Genomic DNA, 20,097 nt, shown 5'->3' with positions numbered 1-20,097 from the left:
TAAATTCCAGATGACGCTGCACAACTTCCACCTACAATGAATGTTCGTTAAGTACCTTATATTCGCAGTCACTTTGCATGTTTAGTCCTTAAACGCTTTAACATGCCCGTACAGAATCTCTCCCTTGGTCTGTGGAGTATGGTTGGGAATTAAACAACATAAATGTCATTATTTACATTTATATTACAAATATAATAGACTCAATACCGCCAGCAAAATATTTTCCGGGGGTCCTAAACTTTGGATTCAAACATTGTTTATTGTAAATACTATTTTCGTATACAAATTTCAATATTTGTACCAACTCAATAATTTTAGTTCTATTTTATTTACAAAAAATGTGTTAGTCGTAATTTCTCTTAATGACCCCCGGTTTGGTAAAATACATAACGCCCTATATTTTATGAAGTAAAAATTTTTAACATATGTTTATTATTTGATTTTGATAGCTTATTTAATGCTCTCTCAACTGGTACAAAATATTTGAAAAATAAAGATTAAATTTTTCTTTGCTATGGGGGCCTATTATGTCATATCACGTGACACAAGACATCTGCTGCTTTTCAAATTCTTTTCATACAAGGATCTCGTATCAACAAAAAGTTTGCTTTTAACACGAATGTGCACATGAAGGTACAAAGTGGCTTGCACAAAACACTTTTAAAGGAACTAAACAATTTTACCGTTATTTCATTTTGTGTTAATACGTTAATCAATGTTCATCACCACTCAATGCCACCGTATCAACCTGAAATCAACAGTATTGTGCGCTACCTTTATTGCGTTAACTATAACGTAAAACAAAACTGAGGAAAAGTTTGTGCAATTTTTTTAATATTAAAGCGCACAAAGTTCAACTTAAATTTACTTTCAAAATGGACTGAAATTTATCAATTTATTCTACTTGTTACTTTATATTATCATTAAAATTCGTAAAAGTTAAAAAAAATTTTTTAGTGAAAAGGTTGAATTTCGTTTAACTGTCAAATTTAGTTTGTTTTTTTAAACAGAAGTTGCGTTTTGATAATATATTGCAATACTTGACGAAACCACTTCGTAAATTTTATCCAATCATATCTCCTAATAATAGAATGAATCAAAAAGATAAATGAGTGAAAAAGTTATACAACAATAAAACGAGTGCTCTAGAAACGAGGTTGTTGATCAACGTTAAAAAGAACTGCTCAAGCAAATAATATGAGTAAACAAAGTTTGATGAAAACATTAAGTAAGTATAACTGTTTAGATGCAACATTTTTGGATTTTATTTTGTATGAATTTTTGTTTGTATTGTTTGTATAATTAATAAAATTAGGCCTTATGTTTTTAGCTATAAAAGATGGAGATGGATGCAATGGATCAAGAGTCGTGGAAAAAAGCATGTGATGTTATCAACGCCTTCCATAAAAAAAAGGCTGCTATTCCTAATAACGCTCAAAAAGCAAGAGAAGATATTAAAGAAAACATTAAATTTCTAAGAACCTACTTGGAGTTCAATTACAATGTATGCAATAAAGTTGTTTTTTCAGGTTTGAATCTTCAAACAATTACTGCTTCTTTTTTTTGTTGTGAAAATTTATATATTTTATCTTTAAAAATTTTTTTTTTAAAAACCATTGAAATAACATAAGTAATCAGAAGTCGCAAAAAAAAACGTATTATTCAAGAAAAAATAAAAATATTTATATTTCAAGATTTTTTAATATTTCATTTAAGCTGACAATGATGCATGACAAAATGAGTGTTTACACCGTCTGCCTACACTCATTAGTATTTGTCCAAACTCTTGACCCTTTTCCTAACTTGCCTCAGTTGCCTACCCGTGATGAATCAAATAACGTCCCAAAGCCACTTATGAAAATGGAAGTGTGATTAGTTTACCAACCTTTCTTATAATTCATCAAACTCATCATAATTTAGAATTATGATGAGTTTGATGACAAGAACAAACCTCTGACAGTCCTAACATTTTTTCTTTTTAGAAAAAATGTTAGAACTGCCAGAATTTTTACCATACGTTTCCAGTTCGCTGAAAACGTATGCTAAAGGACCTACACAAAGTTCGACAAAGTTAAACTGTGTGTAGAAGAACTAGATTTATTTAACTCAGTGTATTGTTTAAGTGACGGAGGAAATTGACAAGCTTGTGCGGAGCTCTTTAATTGGATTCAAAAAGTTTTAAAGAAAAAATTGTGTGACTGCAAACTAAAAGGTTGTACAAACAGTATACTACTAAACAGTATATAAAAACAAACAGCAAAATATACTACTTTTTATCATTTGTTTACTATTATATTTATTATCTACTGGTTTTTACTACTTTTTATTTTTACTAACTAAAAAGTAGTATATACTGCTGTTCGTGTTTCGTTTTTGGTAACACAAAGAGCACGTTGTCTTACAAAAATGGTTATTGGTATAGAAATACACTGGATCAGCTTTCTCTGAACATTAACAGTCAGTAGAACATAACCAAGCCAAATCGACCTTTGTGAGCCACAGTGACTTTAATGCCCGAGTTGACTGTAAGTTTGTGAACAGACTTAGTAGAAGGTGTTGCTACTTTTAGTTTTTTCTACAATCAAGTTTCTTACTACGAGCTACTTTAAAACGTTATGTTAGTAGCTTATTGAAAAAATGTGATTGAAAAATATCTGTTTAAATTTACAGTAATCTGTCTATCTGTGGTATTTTTTAAAACACAACTGAATTTATTTGGGTACGTTTGAACTCCTATTAAAATAAAACCCATACCAGATAAAACACGGGTACACGTGACATAACAGCATATGGGTACGTTTGAACTCTAAGCCTAATACAACTCTTTCCTGGCAGAACACCTTAAGATCCACTTTTAGAATTAACGTCCACTTTTAGAATTTTCCATTACCACTTGGTGTTCTTATTTAGAAAAGGACATTTCTATAATTGACAACATTCAACGGTGTACCGCAAGAAATGTTTTTTAATTGTAAATCAAGATGTATCAAACTTGGTCTCACTTCTCTATGCGAACGAAGAAAACGGTTGAACCTTATTCAAAAATTTAAGTTAGAGAATAAAATCGAGTTAGTTAACTGGTTTATTAATCCAATTAGCATTCCCCCAGCTATGGATTTCGCATCAGGTACCATCGTGAAATCAACAAAAACTGTCAAGTTCGATATAACAACTGTGTAGCAAAAGCATAGAATGCCTTGCCACACAATGTAGTAATTATTACCTCAGTGAAAAAGTACAAAGCTAATTCAGACCGGCATATAAAACAGTTACCATAGCATATCATTTTACAAGGCTGCTTTAATGCTGTTATAGGAACTAGCTTTGCTAGTTAATGATGAACTTACGGTTCATATATTGTTCCGTGTAACTTATTAATAATAATAATATTTGTTACCCAAGATTTGATAAGATTTAATAAGATTCTTGCTGATGAAGTCGTGAAGACCATTGGTAAGTTTTAAATTCTTTTTTTTAATTATCATTAAACGTAATCGTTTTAGTATAGTAGTGTTGATAACTAAGGAAATAAATATAAAATACTCAAGTAAACAATGATTCTCCGTTGTTTCAACGACATTTTTCAACAACCCTTTATAAATCAACTATGTTCAAAATATTTTTGTTAATATAAAGAAGCATCAGGTTTTGTCGATCTTTTTTGCTAAATGTTCGTTCATTTGATGATGTACTTACGGGTACTGTTAACATTATAAATACGGGTGCTGCTAATATTATAAATACGGGTGCTGTTATTATTATAAATCCTGGTGCTGTTATCATTATAAATACGGGTGATGTTAACATTATTCTGAATATTTTGTTAATAGTTGGCAGAAGTTTTTTGTGCATTTCTGATACATTAAAACTTTCAGATTATTAGAATTGTCTTTACAACAATAAAGAAACACTAAAAATTCAGAACTAGTTTCATCATAATTCCTTTATTTTAAATACAACACAACTTGGAGCGAATAATTTTTCAATTTTTTAAAAGTCATTTATAAAGTTTATAATTCATTTGATACATTACAATGTTTTTAATAAAGTTAATAATGGTTCAATAGTTGAAATACATTTCATTAAGTTTAGTCATGGAATATTATATTATCATTGAAAAAATATTATATATCTTATATTTAAAAAAATAAGCCAATAACGTTTGATTTATTTTTGTTATTTTAAAAATAAATATATAGTTTTTTCGCTTGAATTACCGTTTAGTTTGATTTACTATTTGATTTGTTTACCAAATCATACTTACGTATACTTTCAAATTACACATAATATATTTCAAATTACATTTATCATATATCAAAATAACTAAATTTCTTTTTCATATTTGAGAACCAGAGGCACAGTTTTTTTAGTAACGTAATAGTTGGAAAATAGAAATGTTTTTCTTTTGGTGAAGCTAACTTAATACAAATACAAAATGCTTAAAAAATCTACAATTTTAATATGTATAGTATGCAGTATATATATACAGTGTAAATACAGCATATACTGTATATACTGTATATATATATATCTTTAAACAGATACATATAATGTATATACAGTTATGTATACTGTATATTCAGATACATATATTGCATATACAGTATATACTGTATAATTAATAACAAACGCATCAAATAATTGTGTATGAGCATACTAGATAATTGTGTATGAGCATACTAGATAATTGTGTATGAGCACACTAGATAATTGTGTATGAGCATACTAGATAATTGTGTATGAGCACACTAGATAATTGTGTATGAGCATACTAGATAATTGTGTATGAGCATACTAGATAATTGTGTATGAGCATACTAGATAATTGTGTATGAGCACACTAGATAATTGTGTATGAGCATACTAGATAATTGTGTATGAGCACACTAGATAATTGTGTATGAGCATACTAGATAATTGTGTATGAGCACACTAGGTAGTTGTGTATGAGCACACTATAGATACTTGGTCACACTAGATAATTGGTCAATATTAGGATTTAATAAAAGTCACCCTGTAAAATCTTCATTTGCTATAAATAAATAAATTCCAACAAATCTAAATTAAAAAAAGTTTATGACTGTTTATTGAATTAGGATTTGAGTTTAAGCAATCTTCCAACCTATCGACAGGTGATTCAGTATTGATATCTTATTATTAAAAATTATCGACAGGTGATTCGGTGATATCTTATTATTAAAAATATGTATGAAGTAATAAGTATTAGCTCTGGAGATGATTTTTTATAAAAGTATATATTAAGTATGTATTTTTATAAAAGTATGTATTAAGTATGATGTATTAAGTTGCCTGCTGTGGAAATTCAATGCGATTCCAATCTGGATGCTGAGTTATTTGATAACAATAACAAATTTGAATCTGATCCAGACTTTTGCATAGACGTGCCAGTTGAAAAAAAGTATACTTATTTAACAAACTTGGCGAAAGCTGCTATAAGGTTTCAAATAAGTTGCAGTAGCTGCATTAGCAACAGCTGTATTAATAGACTATGAAGTTTTAAAAAAATGTGATAAATCACTAATAGTAACCAAAAAGAAAATTTTTTGAGAAAAAAAAAGAACCAGAAGCATCAAAAGTTCTAAACACTTTGTTAGTGTTAAAGAATTGAAAATTAAACACTTGCTGATGTTAAACACTTTGCTGATGTTAAACACTTTGCTGATGTTAAACACTTTGCTGATGTTAAGCACTTTGTTGATGTTAAACACTTTGCTGATGTTAAACACTTTGCTGATGTTAAACACTTTGCTGATGTTAAACACTTTGTTGATGTTAAACACTTTGCTAATGTTAAAGGATTAAAGTTTATTGGAATAAATGGAAAAATTGACTAGTCTACATTAGTACATTCTGTCAGGTATAACACTTATGAAGATCCTATTATTGTTGCTTCAACCAAAGAAGAACATCATCTTACACTTACAGCAGAAAACATCACAAAATTATTTGACTCATGTAGTTATACCTAATTGAACTAGTGCTACCACAGCAAACAATACTGCCAATGTTTTGACAGAAAACTGCCACTACTTTTGTAGATAACATAAGTTCAAATACAGGTGCAGATTATGTTTTGGTTTTTAATCTCGAAAAAATTCTTTAAAGAAGTTAGCACCTGTTAGAATGTTTGTTGCATGAGGTTAAACTTCCATTTAACACTGCGTCTAACGCTGCATTTTTTTTTGTCAAGCTTTTCATGAATAGCCATTGATTAAGATTATTTATATACAGTCGGAAATTATTTTTTATTTGTTAACAATCAAGTTAAAAGCAAACTTAGTACTGACCAGTGAAAGCTTTATAAGTACTGTGTCGGTATCTCAAAGGGTTTAATTTCTAAAACGTCTCTTGTAAAAAAACCTGGACCAGTTTGTCATGCTAGATGGCCAACTTTGGTTGGTTTTTTTTGATTTGGTAGATGGCTCTAAGAATAATGATTTATGATAGGACTGATAAACCATCTCTGTAGTTATTAGTAATAACAAAATATATATTTCAAGTATATTGTGTAATGTGGTTTAATATTAAGCACTCTTGAAAATACAAAGATGCTTGTCAACTTCTGTAAAAAACTATTCGATTAGTCAAGCTTCAAGATAGCAGGATTTAGAGCATTGTTTTTAAGGGTACAACTGAATAAGTGTAAATTTCATAAGTGCAAACTGGAATAAGTACGAATTGGCATAAGTGCAAAATGCCAATTCACACTTATAATAATATTTGCAATTTTATTTGGCGCACTTATGCCAGTTTTTGTAACTGCTTCGCAATCGTGCTAGTTCGCACTTATGCCAATGTTTGCAGAAATTATTCGGCGCCTTTATGCCGATTTGCACATAATTTAGTTTTTGCAACTGCTTCACACTTATGCCAGTTTGCACTTATACCAGTTCACACTTATGCAATATTTGCAAATTCTTTTGGTGCACTTATGTCAATACACATTTATGCCAGTTCGCTCTAATGCCAGTTTTTTCAACTACTTCACACTTATACCAGTTTACACTTATGAAATTTGAAACAGTCTCCTGTTTTTAAAAGCTTCTGTTAACATTTAAAAACAGCCTCTAGTTTTTAAGAACTTACAAGGAAGTTCATACTGTTGTTAGCAAGAAAATTTCCTGTACTGCATACTGCTTTATAAAAATCTAGTAGCATGCAGTACAGGAAATTTTACAAAATACAGTATGTGTAAAATATTACAAAGTGCAGTACAGGATTTTTTTCGCAAATTTTACAGCAAAACCAAGCCCTCAACCAAGTGCTTAAAATAAGAGCATTGAATGAAGATATTACTTTTAAAACAAAGCTTCAGCCCAAACCTATAATGAAAATATATTTTGATGCTGATTCTTCGGACTATCGTATTTATGTTGATGATATTTAGGTTGAACCTCCAACAACTCTTAGCATAACGTTTGAAAATCTGAGAGAGGCTAATAAACGAAATCTACAATTCTTTAAAATTATTATGCCTAACAATTCTTAATCTGTGGAGAAAGCAGTAAAATTAATCTCTGAGGCATCTGGATAATTTTATGGTCAAGAAAAGCGACACAAATTCATTTTGACAAAAACGAGTCAAAGAGTTAATAAAAGAAACGTAAAAAAATGTGACGATTTTATAAAAATAATGTCTCATATTTTAGTTATATTTTTTGATTGTTAGTTTTTCTTTATTTGCTGAATAAAATATTAATTGCAGGCAATAATCAATGTTTAGTTCAATTAAATTCCTAATTACATAGACCTCCAAGGCTGGATTTCTAGGGGGTGCAGTGGGGGAAATGGAACCGAGCTTTACTATTTGGAGGCCTATAAACGGTCATGAACTTCCCAATAAAATTTTTTTTTTTTTTACTGTAAATAATTTAAAAATAACTTAAAATGACTAAAATACGTAATTATTATACTTATTAAAACTTTGGTTAAATCTTAGCAGAAAATTAAGAAGCTTTTCAGTATAAATATTTATTTATACCTTATTTATATCTGTGAGCCACCAAAATTTATGTCGCATACGGGTCCCTAGAAATCGGAAACAGGCCCTTTAGACATTTATAAAAATAAGCTACAAAATAGCTGAAAAGCAAATATAATGCGATTATTCAATCCGATTTCCCGAAGGGAATATAACTGAAAAAAGTCAATGTTTTGTGTTATAAATATTGCAATAAACAAATGCAGGGGTAACTCTATATGATTTCAAAAATAATGTTTTTTGTAGGTAGTGGCCTACTAGATTGTTGTTGTTGTTGTTGTTGTTGTTGTTGTTGTTGTTGTTGTTGTTGTTGTTGTTGTTGTTGTTGTTGTTGTTATTGTTGTTGTTGCTGTTGTTGAAGTTTTTATTCGTTATTATATTTCATTATAGTGTTACTATTATTACATTTGTTATACTACTGTTTTTATACATTTGTTATATTAATGTAATTATTATTATTGTTATTATTACAATTTTTTTTGTTATTATTATTTATTACTATTATTACTGGCTTTACTCATTTAGGTAGCGCTTATGAAGATTTAAATATATCTGGAGACATACTAGAATTTGATGTAATGTTGATTAGTCAACGTTCAAACTTTCTGTACCTCACTGAGTGTAATAATGGAATTTGTAAAGTTAAGTGCAACAATCCGTTCCTTAAATATTCTTTTGACGAGCATTTTAATATAGATGCAAAAAAATATCATTCATGGTTCAAGGGACGTATTGAAAAATGGACTCATCTGATGAAAGACTATAAAAAAAAAACTTAAAATTATCTGATAACGGTGCTGCAATTCGAATAAAGGTGCGCGATGAGAACAATGTGCTTTGGTATGAAGTTGATTTAGTACCGTGCATCGAAGCAAAATCAAGCGAAAACAGTGAAGGTAGTTACTAATTTTACAAAATAATGATTGCTGTGAACTCTCTCCCATTTTAATTTTTAAATTTATACTTATATCTAAATTTATCTTGCCTATTTTGGTTTTTTTTGTTGTTTGAAAAATGATCATTTATTTTTTGAATTTTTTACTTTTTGCTACTACTACTACTACTACTACTACTACTACTACTACTACTACTACTACTACTACTACTACTACTACTACTACTACTACTATCATTACTATGTATATTGATTATATATATATATATATATATATATATATATATATATATTTACATATATATATACAGTGCCGCCGAGAGGGGGGGGGGCCAATAGGACAGTTTGTCCCGGGCGGCAGATGTCGATGGGGCGGCAAATGCCGAAGTAAAATAAAAATGTCATAATTTAAATGTATATATTACTCGCGTTATATCATTATTTTTAATTCCTCGAAAAAATTTTAAAATACGAACTCATCATTGATTTCGTACTCTATACGCTATTAAATTAAAAATGTCCCTTGAAGTTTTCGCATTCATCAGATTAAAGTAAAAAAAACGTATACGTTGATAATTAGCAACAACAAACTGTGAATACAAAATAGAAATAATTCTATTCAGAATTTAGAAAGTTATAGTAAATATTTTTCAACTCTTTACAATCAACTTATTTATGGTAGTTCATGTTAAAGATTTATATTTAACTATTGAAATATTGATTTATGACATTAGCTTTTTGAGAATGAGTTTATAATTTTTTGATGAGCTTGCGTTGTTGACTATACTATTATTTTATTGATGCGTACGGTTATTTACAGTAACTGTTAATATTGAATCGTAAAAAACTTTCTGGTGCTTAAAATAGGGCATTAGCTTCCAAAAGGGCAAAAGAATGTGAAAAATTAAACAAACGCTCCAAGAATTACGTTGGTTTTACAAAGCTACTAATCAAAATACTGATTTGAAGGTGAGTTAGTAGAAATATATAGGTTTATATATATATACATATATATATACATATTTATATATATATATATATATATATATATATATATATATATTTATATATATATATACATATATATATATATATATATATATACATATATATATATATATATATATATATATATATATATATATATACATATATATATATATATATATATACATATATATATATATATATATATATATATATATATATATATATATATATATATATATATATATATATATATATATATATATATATATATATATATATATATATATATATATACAGTATTGAACAAAACATTTGCAACCAACATCGAACAATGCTAAAAAGTGTTCCTAATTTTAAATGTCTTAAAAACGAAACAAACTATACTACCACAGCAAACAGTTCAGGAGTCTGGAGTCATAGCATGCCATGACATGAGCAATCAGCTGACAGGTGACAACACACACGTAGAATTTCGTTGACAAGTGCCATTTTGCAGCGGACAAAACAAGTGCAACTTTTTTGGTTTGTTTCATTTTCTTAAGTCTGGTCCGTGTCAACGTCACGGAAGTTTTTTAATAATTAAAGGAAGTACCCAGAAGTTTCCAGAAATTTCCAGAAGCATGCAGAAGTTTCCAGAAGAAGCATCTGGAAGCGTCCAGTAGCATCCAGAAATATCCAGAATCATTAAGAAGCATCCAGATGCATCCAGAAGCTTCCAGAAGCATCAAAAAGAAGCATCTAGAATCTTCCAGAACAGGTTCATACAGGTTCATTTTACTATATAAGAGACATGTAAATCGACTTGCAATTCAGTCAGTATATGGAAGTCAATTAGTCAGTATTATCAAGACAGTTTATCGAAGTTAGTTTTATCAAAGTGTTTTATCGAAGAACATCAATACAAGAAGTGAAATACAACAAGTGTTTCATTACATCAATACAGTCCACATCCAACCAAGACGTTGTGTTCCACAGAGCATTATTGTATCATCACAAGGTAAATGTAACACGGTAAGCCGTGAGAAGCGTGATTATTTATTTTTATTACTTTTATGACTTCAAGTGCAAAAATGGCTCCCGACAGTCTTGGATTGGAACTAAGAAAAAAAATTATTGGTGATTACGTAAGTGGAATGTCACGAAAAAGTATTTGTGATAAATATTGCGTGAAAAAATGGACCGTATCAAGACTATGTTCCAAATATCGTTCTACGGGGAAGTTGGCAGCAGATAACAAAGGTGGAAGACTGCGTTCCACCACTTCTAGAGACGATTCTATGATCGTCAGATCCGTCAAGAAGGATCCCTGGATATCATCAGTCTAGATACAAAAACAATTAGAGCTGCCTGTATTGGACCGAACAATCAGACGACGTGCTGTTGAAGCCGGATTGTTTTCTCGACGCCCTGCAAAGAAACCGCTGATTTCACTAAAAAACCAGTAGAGAAGACTTCTGTTTGCTACATCTCATATTGAATTGAATGTGCAGAAATGGCGAACTGTCCTGTTCAGTGATGAATCGAAGTTCAACATCATTGGGAGCGATGGCATTTGCCGTGGACGTCGACCGGCCGGAAAACGCCTCGATTTACGTTACTGCCATAAGACCGTGAAGCATGGTGGAGGCAGTGTAATGGTCTGGGGGTGTTTTTCTGCTAACGGTCTAGGTCGAATACATCGAAACGATGAAATAATGGACCGTTTCATGTATAAAAATATCCTAAAAGATGTTATGTTACCTCATGCTGAATGAAATATGCCAATAAAATGGGTTTTTCAGCAAGACAACGATCCGAAACACACTGCATAAGTAGTCAAGCAGTGGTTTCAAGACAACCACCTATCGGTGATGCATTGGCCCCCTCAATCTCCGGATCTCATTCCTATCGAGAACCTGTGGGAGATCGTCAACCGCAGAATTAATCGTGAAGGTGTTCGTAATAAAGATCAACTGTTTGAACAAATCCAAAAGGCCTGGGAAGCGATTCCACAAAGTTTCATTGATCACCTGATCGAATCTATGCCTCGAAGATGCAAGGCTGTGATCGACAACAAAGGATTCGCCACGAAATATTGATAGCGAAATACAGCTTGGTCAACATTTTGTCAAGTTGCACTTGTTTTGTCCAGAAGGAAATCAACTTTTTTTAATACTTTTGATTAATTTATTAATTTACGTGTACAAATAATGAACTTTGTGATGAATAAAACTTGAAGAACTTTGTCTCTAAACAGTAATATAGTTATATCTCTAAATTGAAAAAATGCAGCACTTTTATATATAGAAACTCAATTAGCATTATTTGGTTGCACTCGTTTTGTCCGATACTGTATATATATATATATATATATATATATATATATATATATATATATATATATATATATATATATATATATATATATATATATATATATATATATATATATATATATATATATATATATATATATATATATATATATATATATATATATGTATATATATATATATATATATATATTTATAAACTATTACATGTGAATACATTCTAGGAAAATTAAAACTAAAAATGTATATATTGTGTGTATATATATATATATATATATATATATATATATATATATATATATATATATATATATATATATTTGTTTGAATATATATTTAGGAAAATCAAAAAACAAGAAAAAGATTTATTTAAAATAAAAGTCTTTTGCTTAATTAGTTTAAATACTAAAGAGCAATTTATATTTAAAAGAAAATAATTTTCAAACATACTTTTAATATTGATATTTTATATTTCAAAAAAAGAAAATAATATTCAAACATACTTTCAATATTTATAATTTATATTTCAAAAATATTTTTAATACTTGAAAAACAATTTTATATAGTTCTGAAACAATTTACAGTAAATAACAACTAATAGATAAAATAACACAATAATAAAGGAAACCGAATGTTATCAAATATTATAACCAATGTGTATCAGAATATTCACAAGTCAACAACCATGTTCAAAATGAGCAGCGGCAACTTTCTTTAACGTTTCGGACATTATTGTGCTTTAATCATATATAACTTATTTTGAAAATAATAAAATGATTAAAAAAAAACAAATGGAAAGACATCATTTTATGCCCAATTTAAGTAAAAAACTTGTCAAACCAATGATTGAATATATATATATATATATATATATATATATATATATATATATATATATATATATATATATATATATATATATATATATGTGCATAAATGCCCATGGTTTTATCTATTTTCTAATAATTAAAAATAATCTATCGCAAAGTTTCAGAAAAATTAAGGAAATTTTAAGGGGTCCACTAGTTTTGAATTTTTACCATTCATAATAAAGCCTAGCTTTATTTATTTCACAACACAACTCGTAGCAACAATACACTCTAGACACACAACACAACTCGAAACAACAATACATTCTAGAAAGTAAATCAAATAGAAGTTTACATTTTTTACTCTTACACTGATAGTGGTCATTTTAAATCTAAATTCAAGTCATTTCTTTCATGGTGATCCGGTTGTGTAGGGCGACCTTGCTCAACCACCTACAGAACATTCTTATAATTTTCTTCTCCCTTTGAAGAAGCTAGCAGTCGTATTGACATCTCTCCGTTAAAAATTCGGAGAATTTGAGTGCCCCGTTAGGAAAAACCTTTAAATGGTCGGTTTTAAAATGGAGGGAAATAAATTGTATTCTAATCATACCGTTTATGCTTAAAATAATAACCGCTCTGATAATTTTTTCAGTTGAAATTCCTCCGTTAGCCAGCTACATTAACTACCCAGTGGGCGCGGTACATTTTTAAAACGTTTTTTAGACGTTTTTATAAGGTTTAAATCTAATAAAAACGTCCAAAGAACGTTTTAAAAACGTACTGTGCCCACTGGGTAGTTTTTGTGCTGTTTTTATCATCGCACATCGCATCTAAACGTTGCGATGCCAATTGTTGCGATAATATTGTTTAATTGGTAAATCGTAGCCGTTGATTTTTTAGATATAATATTTAAATATATATATATATATATATATATATATATATATATATATATATATATATATATATATATATATATATATATATATATATATATATATATATATATATATATATATATATAAATTAGTAAAAAACACCTATCTAACTTTTATCTTCTACTTTAAGTTTCGTCATTGCTGCATCATCAGGAAGAGTTACTAAATCTCAAAAAAAATTCAATTTATAGAAAAAAATATTTTACAGGAAGTTATAAATTATTATAAAAAAATTTTTAATTACTATATTTTTTTTGTTAACGGGAAGTTACATTTTTATATTAATTTATAACTTCCTGTAAAGTATTTTTTTCTATAAATTGAATTTTTTTTGAGATTTAGTAACTCTTCCTGATGATCCAGCAATGGTGAAACTTAAAGTAGAAGATAAAAGTTAGATAAGTGTTTTTTACTAATTTATTATTGCTCTGTTCTTTAAGAACAATGAGCACTCTATTTGTAAAATACACTAATTTACATATATATACAAATATATAAATACACATAATTTACACATATATATATATGTATATATATATATATATATATATATATATATATATATATATATATATATATATATATATATATACATATATATAGGGAAGAGTTGCCATAATTGGAGCAGCGCTTTTATTGGAACACTTGCATTTATTTTTGAAAAAAAATGAATTATGACTATATTTTGCATTTTTTTAGTAAAATGCCCTTTTTTTCGACGTTTTGACTCATTTTGAAAGTTATTCCTCAAAAAATGCATGGGCACCATTGATTTAAAGTTTTTTCAAATCATTTTTGTTTTCGGTGATCTGATTTTGTGTTTACACAATATTGATAGCACTGGGTAAACTATACTGCTAAAGGTTATACGGTTTTTTATGTTTAATTCGATGGTATTTAAAATGCAAAATAACAATATAAACTTATCGTATAAGTTGTTGCATCCATGATATTGCAGTGATATAACAAAATAGTCCAAAGTTTCCTAGATTGGAACTTAATGTTTTCCTCACTTATTTAGCAATAAAATCAAAGGGTTGTAGAAATTGTTCAAGCATAATTTAAAAATACTCAGTAACAACCATAAATCTTTAAAATTAGACTTTATTTAGTGATTTTTAAATAAATTTTTCAATAAATTAAGAGAACGCCATACCGTTGAAGATTTTATACAAGTTTTTTTTTGTTGAATTTTAGTTTGTCAGGATCATATTAATCTTATTATAAGTTTTGAATAAACTGTTTAAATTTTCACTGTAAAGACAAAAATCATTTTTAATCAACTTTTAATATTTTTTCTGTTTGGTTTTTTTTTTTAAAAACAACCTGTTTAGATTAAGGAATCAAAGTGTTCCAGTTTAGGGAACCAGTTGCCTTGATTGGAACAAAATGATATCTTTGCATAAAATAAACTTATTTTCAACAAAAGTGCAATCAATTAAGTCAAACTATGGTTAAAAGTATATTAGGGTTGTGTGTTTGTATTAATCAAATCATAAATGTTTTTATATTTAGGCCATCTTTGGTTACTGAATATTTGTTCCTTAAGTGTTCCAATTAAGGCAACTCTCCCCTATATATATAAATTATGTTAGTGTATTCTACAAGTAGAGTGCTCAGTGTTATTTTAGAACAGAGCAATAATAAATTAGTAAAAACACTTATCTAATTTTTTCTTTGCCAAATTGTTTCGCCATCAGTAGGTTCATCAGAAAGCTTCCTGATGAACCTACTGATGGCAAAAAAATTGATTGAATATATATATATATATATATATATATATATATATATATATGTATATATATATATATGTATATATATATATATATATATATATATATATATATATATATATATATACACCTATAAATAACATATACGTGTATATTTTATTTAAATATAATATTTATGTTGTATAAATATATATATATATTTATACAACATGATATATATATATATATATATATATATATACATATATATATATATATATATATATATATATATATATATATATATATATATATATATATATGTATATATATTTTATATATATATATGTACACCTATAAATAACATATACGTGTATATTTTATTTAAATATAATTTTTATGTTGTATAAATATATATATACACCTATAAATATTGTTCATATAAATTGAAATAAAGCTTATTTATAATAAAAGTAAACTTATTTGTTTACGCTTGTTTTAATTATATATCGTTTTTTATTTTTCTTAATATTATAGAAAATTCCTTCGATAGTTTTAATTGTAGGGTATAGCAGGGTTAGATTTTCGCGTTTTAACATTTGTTTAGCCATTTATAGATGTTTATCAAACCTCCACGGATTAGCCTGTATCTAATAGTTGTCATAATAATTTTTAATAGTTTTTGATGAAATGTAAGATTATATATTCTGTGAACTCGATTTTCTGAGTATATTTTCAACTTGTTGTTTGTCTTTAAGTAGACGAGAGTTATATACAGATCTACAATATTCTAAGTATGGTTGAGCTCGTGCTAAAATTAGTAATAGTTTTTATGGTCGAACTATTGCTGAAATTAGTAATAGTAAAATAGTCTTTTAAAACAAAATAAACATAGATAAGAGAAGGATCTTTTAATAAGAGATATCATTCGAATTGCAAGAATAGTAAGTTATTCTCAATAAGTATTCCGAGATAAATTTTTGAATTAGTAAATTTGATGTCAATCCTTGTTTTCTCCACTGGATTGTACATAATATAGACTCTAGGTCTAAATTTAAATGACTTTATAGAAGGAAGATAGGATTCAATGTTTTCAGTAAATAGATCAAGATCATTAGAGAGTTGATTAAAATAAACAGAAGATAAGTTAAAACTTGAAACAATCAATGTATCATTATCAGAGGAATTACTAGCAAAGTAATTGTTGAAGCATTGAGCCTTTTCGAGATCGTTAGTAGCAACTGTCTAAAAGTGAACTATTTCGGTAATGAGATCTTTTTTTAAGTTTTTTTTAACTTTTTGTATGAAAAAAACCTTTAGGATTTTTATTGATGTTTTTAGCAACTTCTTTTTTGAAATTTATCATAGTATTTCTGCATGCTGCTTTAGTTCTGTTATGTGCTCGGCAGTAATCATATTATGTTTTACAATTTCGTTTATGAATGTATTTTTGATATTTATTTTGTTTCTTATTTCTTATTATAAACAAGTATCACAAAATTAATAAAGTGGCAGAATTTCAAAGTCTGCAGGTTTATTGCTATTAATCCTCTTGGAAGTTCTTGGATCTGCTGTATAAAGAGACTTCAAAGAAATTTTGATGGCACATATTAGTTTTGCCATCTATCTAGTTTTGTAAAGTGCCTCAGGTTGCTTAAATGTAACTTGTTTGCAAGCCTTTCCTTTTTTTTGCAAGTCTTTCCTTTCTTCTCCACCATCAAGAAAAACTATGGAGAGGTCAAAAAGTAGTCACCTCTGCACAAGAGCTGCTGTCACCAGCCAGCTGTCACCAGTCAGCTAGCACCAGTCGGCTCTCACCAGCTGCTGTAAAAGTGAGAGTTCAAGAACACTGTTTCAAAGGTTGTCAACAAAAATCTTTTGCTTTTTCCTTGAAATTACTTCTGTCAAAATAAGATAATTGTTCCCCAACTTCTGAAGTTGCAGGTATTGATGAGAGTAATGTTGTTGATCAGTGTGAACCTAGAAGGCCAAAAAGTTTATGAAACACTGTAACATCTGGGGATTTTAAAGTTTTAAACTTTGAGATCATCAAACTCATATGATAATATAACTTTACCAACATGATGACTGTAAGCATACCATAGAAGAGCTTTACATAGCCGCTGCTGTCACGTTTCCAGTGTTTGATGCTGCATTATCGAATGTTATGTTTACCACAGAATCATAACATTTCCATAATGAGACCAGTTCAAAAGTCTGCTATAATGTCACTGAAGTGTTTCGATCTGTGCCAGGTTGATATGTTGAAACGTGAAGAAGTTTGAGCTCATTTGCATTTCCAACCACTAATATAAGTTGCTCTTTGGAAATTAATTGGAGTAACTTAGAATCCCAGTGTAACGTGAGCAGTTTTAAAACAACACACTGATATCTATATTTGGTAGCAATGCTTTATTCAAATCAACAACGGCATTTATTAGTGATTGAATATGATGCAGAGGTCTTGGATTGGTCTCTTCCAGCCTCTGTAATAAGGACAGAAGTATGTGCAGCTTGTTGTGTAGGAGTTATCTTCAGTCATGTTGAAACAGAAATGAGCTTTGGTTTTTGTAGAATGTTATAAGGAACAAATGCTGGTGTACTAGTCCGGGTTAAACAATGATTACTTTTGGGAGCTTTTCCAGACAAAGTAGAAACAATTGATTTAGGTATTGAAAGAATGTTACCGTCATTGTTATCTGCTTAATTACAACTGCAGTGTTCAGTTCATTTGACATAATACTTCTTTCATATCATACGTCCTGCAACCTCATTCTTTTTTCGCGAGGTTCAATTTTTGAAAACAACAATTTATCATAAGAATCGAGTGTTGCTACACAATCAGTTTTCATGGAGTCTAGAAAATGCATACCTTGAGTGTTCTTTTAGTGTTATTTAACATTACTGGGCCAGAGTACAAATGTCTTAGACAGTGTCTCTTCCGATTGTTGAACTTTTGCAAATCAACCTGCAGTCGACCTGCGTTTTATCGGCATGACTCTTAGTTTTAGATTGAAGTTTAACAGTTTTGGAAGCTTCTGACATGATTTAATAACATTTATGAGCAATCAAATATTTTTAGATTTGCTGGACATAGTATTTGCTGGACATAGGGGCGTTTAATGCACCCTAATACATTTATATATATATATATATATATATATATATATATATATATATATATATATATATATATATATATATATATATATATATATATAAATATATATATATATATATATATATATATATATATATATATATATATATATTATATATATATATATATATATATATGTATATATATATATAATATTAAAATATTTTAAATGAGAAAATACAACTTTATAATGGAACTTGAAGTTTATCATAAACTTCAATAGCTAGAATGTTACCGTCATTTGTATTTTTTGACATTTTTTTTAGACATTTGTACTCTGGCCCAGTAATGTTAAATAACCCTAAAAGAACACTCAAGGTATGCATTTTCTAGACTCCATGAAAACTGATTGTGTAGCAACACTCGATTCTTATGATAAATTGTTGTTTTCAAAAATTGAACCTCGCGAAAAAAGAATGAGGTTGCAGGACGTATGATGTGAAAGAAGTATTATGTCAAATGAACTGAACACTGCAGTTGTAATTTAGCAGATAACAATGACGGTAACATTCTTTCAAAACTAAGAAGCATTTTACTCAAATATTTGAACAATTACAACCAGTGTATTTCCATTCAATCTAATATGAAAGTTGTTAACTACCTTGATGTTACATTTGATCTTAATAACTGCACTTTTCAACCTTACCATAAACCTGATAGTACGCTAAATTATATCCATGCTAGTTCCAACCATCCACCAAGCATTTTAAAACAATTACCAACCTCAATCGAACATAGATTATCTTCCAATTCTTCAAACGAAAAAATTTTCCAAAAGTCTGCTCCTATTTATAAAGACGCATTAGAAAAGTCTGGATTTCCCACCAATCTCCAATATCATTCAAATCTAAATCCTTCTAATACTAATAAACAAAAAAGAAATATAATATGGTTTAATCCCCCTTTCAGTAAAAATGTGGTAACAAAAATTGGACACCTTTTCTTAAACTTAATTGACTTACATTTTCCATTACATCATAAGCTCCACAAAATTTTCAACAGAAACACAATAAAAGTTAGTTACAGCTGCATGCCAAATATTCGATCTATTATTAATTCACACAACCAACAAATTTTGCGCAACAAACTCACCACTAATGATATAAATTGCAACTGCATTAAGAAAACTGCATGCCCGTTAAATAACGAATGTCTATCAAAAAACGTTGTATATAAAGCCACTTAATCATCACCTAATCCCAGTCTTACGGAAAAATATTACATCGGTATCAGTGAAAACGCTTTCAAGCTCAGATTTGCAAACCACCTTAAATCA

At 28.5% G+C, this 20,097-nt stretch overlaps 1 long non-coding RNA gene across 2 annotated transcripts in view; it reads left to right on the top strand.

The window, feature by feature from the left end:
* Positions 1-1,076: 1,076 nt before the first annotated feature.
* The window catches only part of LOC136086688 (uncharacterized), a 30,078-nt gene continuing 11,057 nt past the window's right edge, over positions 1,077-20,097 (top strand). The window contains exons 1-3 of one of the 2 annotated variants that reach the window (XR_010641514.1): positions 1,077-1,228; positions 1,331-1,529; positions 8,528-8,898. This is a non-coding gene — a long non-coding RNA (uncharacterized LOC136086688). Of the gene's footprint in view, positions 1,229-1,252; positions 1,530-8,527; positions 8,899-20,097 lie in introns of those variants that run through there. The other variant, XR_010641513.1, reaches the window with a different exon arrangement.

This window comes from Hydra vulgaris, chromosome 11 (genome assembly GCF_038396675.1).
Source record: "Hydra vulgaris chromosome 11, alternate assembly HydraT2T_AEP".
In the NCBI taxonomy this organism is placed as follows: domain Eukaryota; kingdom Metazoa; phylum Cnidaria; class Hydrozoa; order Anthoathecata; family Hydridae; genus Hydra; species Hydra vulgaris.
This window is presented reverse-complemented; position numbering and strand designations above follow the sequence as displayed.